General features: G+C 44.6%; 1 protein-coding gene across 15 annotated transcripts in view; it reads left to right on the forward strand.

The window, feature by feature from the left end:
* The window catches only part of WDR93 (WD repeat domain 93), a 384,961-nt gene that overhangs the window by 222,339 nt on the left and 148,198 nt on the right, over positions 1-14,424 (forward strand). For 12 of the 15 annotated variants that reach the window (XM_033921071.1, XM_033921076.1, XM_033921082.1 and 9 more), the window contains one exon: positions 3,756-3,880. The gene's annotated coding sequence lies outside the window, so the exon portion shown is untranslated. Of the gene's footprint in view, positions 1-15; positions 157-1,454; positions 1,541-3,755; positions 3,881-14,424 lie in introns of those variants that run through there. The other 3 variants (XM_033921070.1, XM_033921073.1, XM_033921074.1) reach the window with 3 other exon arrangements.

Raw genomic sequence — 14,424 nt, forward strand, 5'->3', positions numbered from 1 at the left:
GGCTCTCAACCCTGAGTCTCTCTGCCTTTCCTGTTGCTGCTGCTTCTCCTTCTGCCTCTCTAGCTGTTCAGCTCTCTGGTGTAACAATACCCTGCAGCCATGCCCCAAACCCTCAGGTGAAAAGGTTTTCCAGCTGTTTCTACTTCCAGCCTGCAGGTGACTGCTGGGAGCATGTCGAGCTCTGCGAATGTTGAGATGATGTGGTATACAAACCTAAGGTTTAGTTTAGTTTAGTTTAGCTAAACCAGAGCTGTGTGGGGGTTGGGAAACCTGCAAATCTGCTCTCCCGCACCCTCTAGGGGCCAAAGAAGGAAAGTCATCAAAATGTTCAGTTTGAGGTTTAAATTGAGCTGATTGTGGAGTGTCTACTCTTGAGCTGTGCACTGCTCTGGGGACAGACCTAGCAGGCATAGGCTGAATACCACAACACAAAACAGTATCATCTAGAACAGTGGTTCCCAACCCTGTCCTGGAGTACCACCAGGCCAGTCGGGTTTTCAGGATAGCCTTAATGAATATGCATGGAGCAGATTTGCATTCCTGGCACCTTCATTATATGCTGATCTCTCTCATGTATATTCATTAGGGCTGTCCTGAAAACCCAACTGGCCTGGTGGTCCTCCAGGACAGGGTTGGGAACCACTGATCTAGAACATGGGTCTCAAAGCCCCTCCTTGAGGGCCGCAATCCAGTCGGGTTTTCAGGATTTCCCCAATGAATATGCATGAGATCTATGTGCATGCACTGCTTTCAATGCATATTCATTTGGGAAATCCTGAAAACCCGACTGGATTGCAGCCCACAAGGAGGGACTTTGAGATCCTTGATCTAGAACTAGGGTGAATCATTCCAGGGCCTGATCTTGGTAGTAGGATAACTCTTACCTAAAATGTATCAAATTGGACCATTTAGAATTTCTTCAGCATACAACACTGAAGGACCACCGAAATGGTGGCAGCACAGACTTGAAGAGATTCTATCTCAGTCTATGTATATCAAGAGTGCTTAAGACAGTGGTGTAGCCACAGGTAGGCCCGGGTCCACCCACTTTGGTCTCAGGCCCATCCAGTAGCAGCACATCTGCACCCAACCCTTATATTTAAACTACTGTTCTTAATTTGCTGTATAGTCCCTATATCTAAACTGCTGCACAGTCTCGTATGTCCAAGTATTTAAATCTACTGTATAATCTTGTATGTCCAATTCACTCCATTGTGAATGTTTACTTGTAAACCGTTCTGAGCTACTGGGAGGACGGGATAAAAATCTAAATAAATAAAATGTACAGATAGTGAGGATCCCCATGCCCCACCAGCTAAAAACTCCCCAAATCTCTCCTGCCGTATACCATTTAGAAAGTCAATCTTCGCCAGCAGCAAGCAATGTGACTGATGAGCAGCTGCTTATGCCAGCCTCACAGCATTCCTTCTAATGCAACTTCCTGGTCCGCATAAGTGAAATATGTCAGAAGAAAGGCTGTGGGGTTGATGCTAGCAGTGTGTATCAGTCACGCTGCTGGCAACAATTGGATCTCTAAAAGGTTTGTAGTGGTAGGCTTGAGACATGAGTATGGGGTGGGGAGAGGAAGCTGGTTAATCTAGGCAGGAGAAAGAGATATCTGCCCCACCCAAAATAGGGTTTCTGCCTACATCCCTGGAAGAAATTGTGCAGTAGCCATAACTAGGGATACAAGATGTTTGGGAAAATCCTGACATATCCTCTTTTTAGAGGACTGTCCGAGTGCCTAGATGGATTTCCAAAACCTGGCAATTTGTCAGGGTTTTGGAAGGTCCTGAGTTTGGGGCCATGTATGGAGGACCTCTGCATTTGCATGGACTTCAACATGATGCGTGATGTCCTCCAGATGCAACCCTGAGCTCGGAGAAGGAGACACAAGGTTTGGGGGATGGGGGGGCACTGGGGCCAGAAGTCCTCTTTTTTTTTTATGGAGGAATTTGGTACCCATAGCCATAACAGAAGTCCAAATGACTTAAAGTGAAGGTAGTCATAAGAGTGGAAACCTGGCTTCCAATCTGCTATTTATTTGACTGTTTATCCTTACATAATTATCAGCTGGAGTTTTTACTTAGGAGCAAGAGCTCCTTGGAATGAGGCAGCTTTTACTAAACTGCAATAGAGTTTTTTAGCGCAGGGAGCCTATGAGCGTCGAGAGCAGCACTGGGCATTCAGCGCAGCTCCCTGCGCTCTAAAAACTGCTATCGTGGTTTAGTAAAAAGGGAGGGTGGTATATTTGTCTATTTTTGTATGGTTGTTACTGAGGTGATAGTGCATAGAGTCATCTGCTTTGACCTCTTTGAAAAACCCTGGAATAGGAATGAATTAACATTTTCTATGCGTACAGTGTGCTTTGTGTTTTTTTTAAATTTTATTGTTGGTAGATCATTTTGACTTGGTCATTTTAAAAGTAGCTCGCAAGCCCAAAAAGTGTGGGCACCCCTGCCCTAGAGCCTTAATGTCCCATCCCTGAAGATAATCGGCACAGTAACCGCTCCTTTGATCTGGAACTCTCTTCCTCTATATTTAAGAGCCGAACGGAACATGCAGAAGTTCCAAAGCAGTTTAAAGTGTTTGCTCTTTAAGGATGCCTATAACTGATAATTAGTTATCATCTATCAACTTCGACAATTTTAACTGTTTCTCATTCCCACTCCACCAATTCTTAATTTTTTATCCCCATTTCCTATTGTATTTTTCTTTTATGTATACTTTCTATAAAAAATTGTAATTCTGCCCCCTTATCCTATTGTTTTTATGGCCTGAGTTTGTCTGTTTAGTCCATGTTTGTCCAATAATTTAGTACATGTATGTCTACAATGCTGACATTTTGTCTTCCTGTAATTTTTAAATACTTTGTACAATGGTTTGCACTGTTGGATAAGCGTTTAATCAAATGATTCAACCCCCCACTGCTCCTTGTGACCTTGGGCAAGTCACTTAATCCCCCCATTGTCCCAGGTACATTAGATTGAGTTTGAGCTCGTCGGGACAGACAGGGAAACATGCTTAAGTACCTGAATAAATTCATGTAAACCGTTTGAGCTCCCCTGGGAGAACAGTATAGAAAATTGAATAATTAAAATGGCTTTAAAGTAAAACTGCAATTTCATAAACAGTTTAATGTGGTAATTTAAAAATATGGCAAATTTTACTAAAAATAAGTGCCGAGCACAAGTTTTATAATGGCATCATTTGAATCCAATAGCCCCCTGTTGCCAGGTTGTTATGGCAACGCCTACACTAATAACGCAGCCCAACGGAGCACGGTGAAAGCAGAGAACATTGTAAAAGTTAAATTGCTATTTCTTATAGTTGTTAAAAAATAAATTGTGTTTTTTGTGTGAATATACAAAGGTAATATTGCTCATAAAATTAGCTGGTTTGAATGTCAAATATACGAGACCCTCCTTTACAAAGTCACGCTAGCGTTTTTAGTACTGGATGCAGCGGTAACAGCTCCCACGCTCATGAGCGTCCGAGCTGTTACCACTGCAGCCGGCACTAAAAACACTAGCACAGATTTGTAAAGGAGGGGGATAATTGGCAGGATTTATAATTCTATTTGTATTCATATTACAGTACTTTATTTAAATGTATGATCATATATCTATGTATTTTAATTGTGTAGTTTTGGGTAGCTGTGCCAGAGAAGTGTTTTTTAAGTGCAAGCGTAAGTGATGAATATATTTATAATCTTGCAGAGGAATAAATAAATTCCTTTCTTTCTATAATTGTAGGTGTGGTCCCGATGTATGCCCAGATAATGTAAAGGAAGATTGCTCACATAAAGATCGGGACCTGCAGAAACTGGGAGGCTGTAGGTAGTTTTACCACACATGCTGCAATACGTCTTTCATTCCAGGTTAGGTGTTCAGAACCAATTAATTTACTTAAAAATCTCTTTAGGCAAGTAACTGTGGCAGAGCCAGCAAGTATGACAGAGGTAGTTTATTTATCTCCTTTCCATTCTCCCTACTTAGTTTATTTCGCCACTAAGGGCTAGATTCACTAAGCAAACCGATCATGTACCGATCAGTTTGCGACCCCTTTGTGACCCAATTTCCCTCCAACTCGATTCACTAACCTCTGTCCCGATCATCCTCCGATCCGTGCATGCAAATGAGGGGCAACGGCATTCAAATGTAGGCAGGCAGCAATTCACTAACCAAAAACTGCAACACCGACTGGGCTGGCCGATCAGCAAATAAGCATCTGCTGGGGACCAGTCATTTACTGCTTTCCGACTGCATCTCCTGCTCTGTGCCCCGACTTTGCAGCTCTGTGCCCCGGACTCTCCTGCTCTGTACCTCAGCCTTCCCCCACAGTGCGAGCCTGTGGTTTGAACCCGCAGGTTTAAAGCAGGTTAAAACCACGGGTTCATTGGGCTGGCTAAAAAGTTTAAAAAAGGGTCGCTGCTCTTTAAGCATGCGCGCAGACCATCTATAGATGGTCTGCGCATGCATCAGGATCACTACAGAGCGATCCGAGCGGTCGGTTGGGGGCATAATTCCGATCGCCCTCATTTGCATGAGGACGATTCCTGAATCAGCCCCCCAGACACTGATCGTGCCCTTAGTGAATCTAGGCCTAAGACTATAGCAGGTACTGTAAGTAGTTTCAAAGGAGATTCGTGCTAATAATTTTTGTTATGGGTGCTGAGAGGCTCAAGAGAAAGAGGAAATGGGGTGTATCCATGACATTCTGTTTGTCTTTCTTGGCTGTTTAGATTGTAAGCTCTTTCACACAGGGACCGTTTTCTTTTTCTTTGTGACTCTGTGCAGCGCTGCGTGCATCTGGTAGCACTATAGAAATAATTAACAATAGTAGTAGTAGTAGGGATTCGATATACATACATACCACCTTTCTGTGGCTATTTTGTACCTGGATCAATGAAGGGTTAAGAATATTGAGGCTCCAAAAAGTGCTACAGATAGCTTGGTTCTGGCTAGGTGTGAGGCGATTGCCGGGAGAGCTGTTCTTTTTTCTTCAGCATCTGCAGTAGTGCTGTCTGATGCAGGAAAAAAATTTCGATTCGATTTGCTTTCTATGACACAGCTTTTTAAGTTTAAACATTTTATTTAACCAAGATAATATCATGTCAAAGATAACATAGCTTTAAAATTAGCTAGAAAAATGGATTACATTTTCTAATTCCTATTTAAGCTGTTATCTTCCAATCCCCCATCCAAATTCATCATCTTGACTATGTAGTCAGTACACCCCCTCCTCCTCCTGACAAGCATATTACACCTGTTTTCTGCCCTGTTTCCTCGGCCACTGCTGTTTTCTGTGACGTGCAGCAACCGCACTAAAGTGGAGAGATGCCATGGGGCCTTCCATAATGCCGCACTGCTATACATTCTGCCAATGGCAATCACACCTCTCTCTGAAGTCACATCCCTGTTTTTGAGGGGGTAGCACTGGCAGTGTGTGTAGCAGAGCTGCATTTTGGAAGCTTCCAAGAAATCTAGTGTCTAGAAAAAGTGTCAGAATAGCTTGTGTGATCTCAGTGGAACCCTTCCCTCCCGCCTCCCTGTGTCCCAGCATTTCAAATCATCAAAAGGGCTAGACATCTGCCCTAGCAGACTCCAAGACGTCCCTCACCCCCTACTTAGCAAACTCTGTATGTACTGTGTTTCCCTGAAAATAAGCCCTAATGCATTTTTTGGACCCAAAATTAATATGACAACTCTTATTTTCAGGGGATGTCTTATTTTTTTCCATTGCTCCCTTCCTCTCCTCCATCCCTATTCTTCCTTTCCTTTCTCTCCCCCACCCCATGTGCAGCATCTTTCCTCCCCTCACCCATCCCCTTGAGCAGCATCTCCCCGCCCCTCTCACCCATCTCCCTGTGCAGCAGAACCCCACTGACTCTCTCACTACGAGATTGACATACCGTACCTCCAAGGCCTCCAAAAAGAGTGGCTGCACTCTGAACGGGCTGCTTCGCGGCCTTCCCCATCAGGACCTTCTCTCTTCTGCATCACTGATGATGTAATCAGTGATGCAGCAGAGGGAAAACCCCGATGGGGAAGGCCACAAAGCAGCCCTTTCAGAGCGCTCCCATCTCTGCTGCTTTAGGAGGCCTCGGAGCGGAGGTGTGTCAAGTCTCACTGGGCTGGGAGTTGCTGAATCAATGAGAATGATTTTTTTGTCGAATTGGGCAACACTAGTGTCAGGGATGGAATCAGAGTATCGGAGACATTTGGGTGGGGGGCTTCAAGGGTTGATCTTAACTAGGGCTTATTTTCGGGAAAACATGGTAGTTAAAATATTTTATTTTCTTTGTCTTTATGTTAGTCTCTTATTTTTACTTTTTCCTTATGTATTCCTTATTTTATTTTGTTACATTGCCTTTCCCCTCTTATTCTCTCTTCCTCTCTCAGCCTTCTTTTCTATCACAATTTTTTTTTAACCTTTTATTCTGTTCTTTTTGTACTCTGCATAGAATTGTAGGATATGCGGAATATTAATTTTTAAAATAAACAAATAAATACTTATCCTTTGTCTGCTTTCACATTCATACTTAAATCCTGACCGAGCTTTCAAATGGGGAAAAGGTAATGGATGGATGAATTTGTGGAACATTCTCACATAGTGATCACCTGATCTTCTCCTGCTTATCTTGTACCACTATTTTCAACCCTTCCAAGTCTTCTGCTCTGCAACCACTCTTTTGTATAAACATTTGTGTTAAAAATCCGACAGCTGTTATAGTAGCGATTTAAAAAAAGTGAGTCATTCTCCAAAAAACGCTCATGCAAATGAGGTTGGCGGAGAGCAGCAAAGAGTCACTACATTTGCATGTGCCCATTGATGGTGATAGTGATGGGCATATTTGCAAAACACAGACAAAAAACAAAACAAGAAATCGAACCGCCGAAGTCAAGAAACCCTCCACCCAACAGCAGGAAAATGCCCACTCTCTCCCACCGCCAAGCAACACCCCCTTGGCAGCAGAAGAGATCCCCACTCTCTCCCGCCGCCAAGGGGGTGTTGGGGTATGTGTTGCTTTGCAGAGGGAGTGGGCATCTCTCCTGTTACCAAAGGGGTGTTGGGGTGTGTGTTGCTTGGCGGCGGGAGAGAGTGGGCAATGGGCATCTCTCCCACTGCCGGGGGGGGGGGGGTTTGTTGCTTGGAAGCGGGAGACATGCTCACTCTCTCCTGCCACCAAGAAACACCCCCTGGCAGCAGGAGAGATGCCCACTCTCTCCTGCCACCAAGTAACACAAACCCCCAGCTGTGGGAGATATGCCCAATATCCTGCTATCACACAATAGTGTCAGTACCGTTCTTGATATGTTTGCAATTGTGTCTGTTTTGCTTTATTTGTTGTGATTTTGTGAATTGAATAAGAACTAAAAATATTGGGAGAGCTGGACTCAAATGTCATTAGCACTGAGCTGTTTGGTTTTCTGTGCACAATGCAGAATCCAGCATGCCTCACAAGTTGTACTTTTATTGATGTTCTTTCAATCAAAAGTTAGAAACACCGCTCTGGGGAACACCACATACAAACTATAGGCTTAAAAGGTTTATTTACAATGCCTTAGGCCCATAAAATTGCATGAAATAATCTTTCTATCTTCAGTGTGGACTGGGATTAAAAATGTATTTCACTGCAGGGTTGGCGAGGAGACAGAGGTGAATCTTTGTCGTTGCATCACTCTTTAGTGCTGGTTCCAACTACCTTGTTTCCCCCAAAATAAGACAGTGTCTTTTATTCATTTCGGGCCCATAAAAAAGGCACTAGGTCATATTTTCAAGATATGCACATGATCATTTCTCCCTTCCTCTCCTTCACCCCAATTCTTCCTCTTTTCTTTCTCTCCCCCACATGTGCAGCATCTTTCCTCCCCTACCTTCCTCCCTCTCATCTATCCCTACCTCCCTCCCATCCACCGGTATAGCAGAAGTTTGCCCAGTTTCTATCCTTCCCTCCCATCCCTCGTGCAGCAGAACCCTTGAGCACCTCCCCCCTCCCGCCCAGCTGAACCCTTGCCAACTCTCCATCCTTCCCTCCCCGCCGACTGCGACCGAGCCCTATCTTCAACCGAAGCAGCGTCAGGCCGGCAGCACTCTAAACAGGCTGCTTGGCCATGTCCGTCAGGGATTTCACTCTGGCGTGTTTCAGTAACGCGGCAGAGTGAAATTCCCAACGGACAAGGCCAAGCAGCCTGTTTAGAGTGCTGCCAGCCCAACGCTGCTTCGGTTGAAGGTAGGACTTGCTCGCGGTTGGCATGGAGGGAAAAATGGAGAGTCAGAAGGGGTTCAGCTGCACGGTATAGGGGACCGAGTTAAAGAGTTGCCGGCAAATCCCGGACTAGGGCTTATTTTTGGGGAAACACAATAGGTATCTCTTAACTAGTTTTCTGGCTAGGGAAGCCAAAACTCACTTTTATATTTCTGCTGAGGCTAGTTGGCTAGCAAGTTAGGGCTGAATGGGCTCATCCCTCACATGCACTTCCCAACCCTTCTGACAAGAAGTCACTAGACGGGGCAGGACACAGCAGCACTGAATATGAATCTGTGGGAAAAGCCTCGTGGGAGCAGCAGGAGGATGGGTAAAAGGGAACAATAGCAAGGTCAGGTCATGGGGGAAGAGGGGATTGGTAAATCTAGCTCTATCCCTGATCAAGTGTATCTTAGTAGACTATTTTTTTCATTATTTTATTGTCCTTAAGATGTTTTAAATAAGTTTCCATGCCACTGGGCATTGCTTTCACAATCAGAAAAGGGTTTAAACAAAATCCCTGTTCTGTGAAAATGCTAGAGAAAGGGTAAGCAACTGGGTGAGAGAAGGGCTTAGGAACAGAGCTACCATATTTTGGGCCGCAGAACCCGGGATAAATGGCCCCACCTACGATCCTGAGCGCAAGACGGAGGTGCGCGCCGAAGAAAATGACAGTTTTTAGGTGCTCCGACGGGGGGTTTTGTTGGGGAGCCCCCCACTTTACTTAATACAGATCACAGTGGCGTTGTGAGTGGTTTGGGGGGTTGTAACTCCCATCATTATACTGTAAACTTAACTTTTTCCCTGTTTTTAGGGAAAAAGTGAAGTTTTCAGAAAAATGTGGGGGGTTACAACCCCCAAACCCCCCACAATGCCCCCACAATGCAGTGCGATCAGTATAAAGTAAAGTGGGGGGGGTTCCCCCCCACACCTCCCCGTCGGAGCCCCTAAAAGCAGTTATTTTCTTTGGCGCGTGCCTCCGCGCTGCGCTCAGTTGTCGGCACGCACCTTTGTCTTCCGTGGTTTTGACCTGACACCCAGAATGGCTCAAAGTTCATGTATGGCATATAACTGCATTCCCCTGGGCTTTCTCGGTTTAAAGATGGTCCTCTTCACCAGGGTTTAAATAATCCGAAATGTCATGAAAATAAACTTCCCAACAATGAAAATAAACTGCATAAACTTAACCAGTAGAAAAGAATAGCAAACTTTAGAGATAAAGTTCCCAGCTCAGGCTCCGTTCAGACCTCTGCCTGGCACTCGAGCTCATCATTCTCAGCTGAGCTTTCCAGCCCTCGGAACACAGCAAGGTATTAGATAAGCTATTAGCTTTATAGAGGTTTTATCACAGAGGCTTCACACATTCACAGATACAGTCCCTTTATCATACAATCACCTCTGGCAGGGCAGTCTCTGAGCAAAACAGAGAGGTTTTCCTGCACTCACTTAATCAAGGCCAGCTGGTCTCAGGTTAACAGAGAGCCAGCGCACAACGTAGCTTTGCTTCATTTCCCCTCATTGACTAACCTCAATTCCCTCTGGGTTATAGTCAGCTTCCTGAAGCAATTCAGTGGTGTCCATTGCCTCAGCTTTCTAAGCAGCTTGGGTCAGGCATGGGAGGTCCTCTCATCTCCACGCTTTCACTACTGTGGGGTTCTCTCCTCACCGGTCTCTCTGCTATGCTGCTGGTGCCTTGATTCCTCAGCTTCACCTCCATTCCTGCCCTCCTCTCTGTGATTCAGGGCTCTGCTTCTTCAAGACTCCATTTCGGCCCGCCAGATGATTGTTCTGTTGGGGCACATGGCCTCAACAGTGCACGTCACTCCTCTCGCCCGTCTCCACCTTCGTACTCCTCAGTGGACCTTGGCCACTCAATGGTCCCAGGCGACGGATCCTCTTTCACGTCACATATTTGTAACATCGTCGCTTCGACAGTCTCTACGATGGTGGTCGAACTCCTCCAATCTTTCAAGAGGTCTTCTCTTCCATCTACCTCCTCACTCCATGATCATCACCACAGATGCTTCCCTGTATGCCTGGTGGGCGCACATGGACCACCTTCGCACACAAGGCCTTTGGACGGTCCAGGAACGCACTCATCACATCAATTTCCTGGAGCTCAGGGCAATGTTTTATGCTCTCAAGGCATTTCAACATCTTCTCTGTCCCCAGGTTCTTCTTCTGTGCACAGACAATCAAGTGGCCATGTACTACATCAACAAGCAAGGAGGAACAGGCTCTCGCCTCTTATGTCAGGAGGCCCAAAGGATTTGGTCTTGGGCGACCGCTCGCAGTCTCTTTCTGAAAGCGATTTACATTCAGGGCGCGCAGAATTCTTTAGCAGACAACCTCAGCAGAATTCTTCAGCAGACAACCTCAGCAGAATTCTTCAGCCTCACGAATGGACCCTCAACGGTCCGTCTTTGCTCAATGGGGCACTCCTCAAGTGGACCTCTTTGCAGCTCCTCACAACCAACAACTGCCCCTCTTTTGTTCCAGACTCTACTCCCCTCATCGTCTGGCAGTAGATGCTTTTCTCCTCAATTAGGCGGATCGGTTTATTTATGCCTTTCCTCCCCTTCCTCTCATGTTGTGGACATTATTCAAACTTCAGAGGGAGAAAGCCACCATGATTCTCATCGCCCCACGGTGGCCACGGCAACATTGGTACTCCCTTCTACTTCAGCTCAGTTCCAGGGAACCCATACTACTACCAGTATTTCCTACTCTACTTACTCAGCATCAGCAATCTCTGCTTCATCCCAACCTGCCATCTCTCCACTTGACAGCTTGGTTTCTCTCGGGCTGACCTCTGCTCATGCATCTCTCTCTCAGCCTGTTCGTTCCATTCTGGATGCCTCCAGGAAACCGTCCACTCTTCAATGTTACCAACAAAAGTGGACTCGCTTTTCTTCCTGGTGTCTCCTTCATCATCATAATCCCACTTCGCAACTGGTGGAACAACTGTTGGATTATTTGCTCTCCTTATCGGACTCCGGTCTCAAGTCTACGTCCATCAGAGTGCACCTCAGTGCCATTACTGCTTTTCATGAGCCAGTTCACGGAAAACCTCTCACGGCTCACCCTCTGGTTACCAGATTCATGAGGGGTCTTTTCAATATAAAACCACCTCTTAAGCCCCCTCTGATTATCTGGGATCTTAATGTGGTTCTGTCCTCTCTCATGAAGCCTCCTTTCGAACCATTGACCACAGCTCATCTCAAATTTCTCACTTAGAAAGTGGTCTTCCTTATTGCCCTCACCTCTGCCAGGAGAGTCAGTGAGTTACATGCACTAGTGGCTGATCCACCTTTCACTGTTTTCCACCATGACAAGGTGGTTCTACGTACACATCCAAAGTTTCTCCCTAAGGTTGTCTCTGACTTTCACCTTAACCAGTCCATTGTCTTACCTGTATTCTTCCCGAAACCTCATTCTCATCCAGGAAAACAGGCTTTGCATACTTTGGATTGTAAGCGTACTTTGGCTTACTATTTAGAGCGCACTAAGACTCACAGATCATCTCCCCAACTTTTTCTATCTTTTGATCCCAATAAGTTAGGTCATCCTGTTTCTAAATGTACGATATCCAATTGGCTTGCTGCTTGCATCTCGTTCTGTTATGCTCAGACTGGACTGACACTGGAAGGTTCTGTCACGGCCCATAAAGTTAGAGCTATGGCAGCATCTGTGGCTTTCCTCAAATCCACTCCTATTGAGGAAATCTGCAAGGCTGCTACTTGGTCCTCAGTTCATACTTTCACCTCTCATTATTGTCTGGATGCATTCTCCAGACGGGATGGACACTTCGCCCAATCTGTTTTACAAAATTTATTTTCCTAATGGCCAACCTTCCCTCCATCCCTCTTTTTCTTAGCTTGGAGGTCACCCATCAGTTAAGAATATGCTGCCTGCTTATCCTGGGATAAAGCACAGTTACTTACCGTAACAGGTGTTATCCAGGGACAGCAGGCAGATATTCTTACGCCCCACCCACCTCCCTGGGTTGGCTTCTTAGCTGGCTTATCTTAACTGGGGACCGCGCGCCTCCGTCGGGTGGGAAGGCATTCACACATGCGCAGTGCGGCCTACTGGAACTTTCTAAGTTCTTAGAGTGCAATCACTCTAAAATTGTCCGTACCGGGGCTCCGTCGGTGCCGTCACCCATCAGTTAAGAATATCTGCCTGCTGGCCCTGGATAACACCTGTTACGGTAAGTAACTGTGCTTTCTCTCTCAGTATCTTCCTGCCGGTCATGCTGCATGCCACCTCCCTGCTGCCCATGCCCCGCAACTCGTGCATCACCTGCCCACGGTACCATAGCAGTCTGATCCTGGACGAGCGGGGGCTGTGCGGACCGCTACCAGCAAATAAAGGCAGTGGCACTCAAGTGCTAGCACTGCGAGAAGATCCCCAAGGAGGTGATGGTGATGTGTAAGCAGTGCAGAGGTTTTTAGTGCGGGCCAGCGAGGTAAGTGCTCCGCTGCTCACATGAATTCTATGAGCGCTGAAGCATTTACTGTGCTTGTGTGCGCTAAAAATCTGTAACGCAGCTTGATAAAAGGTGCCCAAAGTGACGTCTATCACAAATGAAGGTCCAGAAAATACAACATATGCCAAAACAGGAGTAAATATCAAAAACTGAAAAGAACAAATCATATGATGAACAGGATATGCTAAAATGTGATGTGTAAATAGCAAGAAAAGCCATGGTAGATATATAGTGAGTGCAAGTCAATACAGTAAACACCCACATATACATGGCAAAATAAAAAAATTCAGCTTGTGGATAAATCATGGGAGAAAGTAAAAAATTAAAATAAGCCGATACTGCTGGAAAAAAAATGTTATGTATAACGGATAGGAAATAATAATATCGCCATCTGGTGGAAACAGTAACAAAAGACAATGAATGTGAATGGACTGGAAAGTAAAAAAATACAGTATTTCATATACAATGGCGCCATCTGGTGGAAATAGTAAAAAAAGGGCAATGAATGAACTGGCTCCCCGCGTTAAAAACTGCGATAGCATAATATGGAAGATTTTAAAGTGATATTGTCTTATATATTGTTTAATATTTTGCTATTCACTTGTGAATTATAAAAGGAATAAAGAATTATTTAAAAAAAACAGCGATAGCAGTTTGGATAGAATAGTTTATCACATGGACAAATTATGATGTAAACAACTTGATTGGCATTGCAATCGGATGAATGATGTATATTGAAACCTTTATTAGTATGTGGATCTGTGAAGGAATCAATGCATACCACATATTTGCAGACAGAGCAGCAACCGCAGGCTCGTTGGCCAGTGTGTGCAGGTAGCTGAGTGTCTGAGCCAGGTAAAATAGATAGCATGAAGATCTCACATAGATTCTTGTATCTCATATAGGCAATAGTAAGCCTCGCCTTTAAAGCATGAATGGCGACCAGGCAACATAAACAATATTTTCTATAGGGAAGAAAAGAGACACAGTTATCAGCTTAATACCCTTCATTATTATGGTCTGAATGCTGATATTTATTATATTGCCTTTTTTAAACATTTATTTTTTTTTTTTTTTCTTGAAAATTTATTGAAGATTTTCAAAAATACAGAAATAAAAAATAAACAAAACAGGTCAACAATAAATGGTTACCATAATCAAGACAAAAGAATTCTAGAAATATATATAAAGGAAAAAATTATGTGTATATATATCACAATAATATTGTCATTGGATTCTTGTGATAATCAAAAAGAGATAGGGGAGGAGAGTGATAAAAAGGGGAAGAGGAAAGAAAGGGAGAGGAGAGAGTGATAAAGAAAAAGCCGAAGGGGGGGGGAAGAGGATCTTAAATCAGGGGAAAGAAAAAAGGGAAAAAGGGGGGAAGGAAAAAGAGAGATCCCCCAGAGGCCAAAGAGAAAAAGAAGAGAAGGAAGAAAAGAGGAAGAAAGTGGAAACAGAGAGCAGTAATATACTCAGATGTATTGAATTCTCAAAGAGAGTCCAAATAATCTGTAAAAGCAGCCCATTTAGTGTGAACATTAGCAGAAAGAGGCATTTCGGAGGAGATCAATAACTCGCGTTTATGTTGTAATAAGACTGATTGGAACCAAAAATGAACAGAAAGCGAGTCAAAAGATTTCCAGTTAGAAAGTATAAGTCTTAACGCAATAATAAGGAG

This window comes from Geotrypetes seraphini, chromosome 14, assembly GCF_902459505.1.
Source record: "Geotrypetes seraphini chromosome 14, aGeoSer1.1, whole genome shotgun sequence".
NCBI classification, from domain to species: domain Eukaryota; kingdom Metazoa; phylum Chordata; class Amphibia; order Gymnophiona; family Dermophiidae; genus Geotrypetes; species Geotrypetes seraphini.